Source organism: Sarcophilus harrisii, chromosome 5 (assembly GCF_902635505.1).
Source record: "Sarcophilus harrisii chromosome 5, mSarHar1.11, whole genome shotgun sequence".
NCBI classification, from domain to species: domain Eukaryota; kingdom Metazoa; phylum Chordata; class Mammalia; order Dasyuromorphia; family Dasyuridae; genus Sarcophilus; species Sarcophilus harrisii.
Window position 1 is genome coordinate 103,727,281 of NC_045430.1, and position 1,223 is coordinate 103,728,503.

Below are 1,223 nucleotides of genomic sequence, written 5' to 3' on the forward strand. Positions count from 1 at the left end.
CTTTTAAGGTATTTAGATGCAGTGAGCATTTTGTTATTGCTAAATGTAGAAAGATATATATATATATATATATATATGTATATATATATACACACATGCACATATATATACACAGACATATGGGGAGAGAGAGAAAGAATGAGAGGAGAGAGAGAGAGAGAGAGAGAGAGAGAGAGAGAGAGAGAGAGAGAAACACTTTTATTTCACACTTAACTAGCTTGAGAGACTGTTTTAGAGAAAATAGTTTAAAATTAGCTGCTGGTCCTTCAAGATCTTGTTTCTGCCTCAAGATCTGTAATAAAGTGGCATACAGATTGCTTATAGTTTTAATGGCTGCCACAGAAACCAAAATACCAAGCTTCTTTCCTAACATGAGACTCCATTCTATTCATTCTGAGAAAGGAGCACTAGAATGGTTATAGTTCTGTTCTTTTTTCAAGCCAGATGGATACCTGTCAGAGAGGAATGCTTTCTCTTGTGTGTCCAAGGAAAACTCAGAGTAAATGACTACTTTGGTCCTGTCTAAGCCACAGCTCTCTTTCCTGAGCCTCACATTAGGTTCAAACATGGGTTTTTTGACTGTGTAAATCACTACCATAAATGTTTGATGCCAGGGGGAGCAAAAAGCAATTCTTCCACTGACCTTTATCATTCATATCCAAGCCCTCATTTATTAAAGGTTTATCTTCCCCCAAAGAGGGTTTGGTATAGTATAGGAATCAGGCTTTATAAAAATCTTTGAAAAATATACTTGTTTAAAACAAATAACAAATAAGTACTAGATACAATTTATTTTTTCTACTCCTGCTTCTGTGATAAGGTCTTTTATCATTGTCTCTTTCTTAGATAATTAAATCAGAAGTTTTAATCTCTTATTACTAAACCACAATTTTATGTAATTGGCCTACTGTCCCCTATTAATTGGCTTTTTCACCAAATGTTTGTTACAAAATGATATTATAGGGAAGATCAATCTTACTTAGGAAAATGATGTGGACCATGACGGGAGCATGAAAGTAAATATGTATCCTCCTTGGACTGTACGGTATGACCTCATCTGGCCAGGGAGCCTAACAACCTACCTGGTGTTCTTTGGAATGCAAACTTAGGTTTGCCCCTTTAGTGTTATGTGACCACCATTAGGAAACTACTAATTCTGCCCTCCCCTTTCCCTCCAATCTTAGTGTTTTGGAGCAATAAAACGATGAAGAAAATTTTATGTC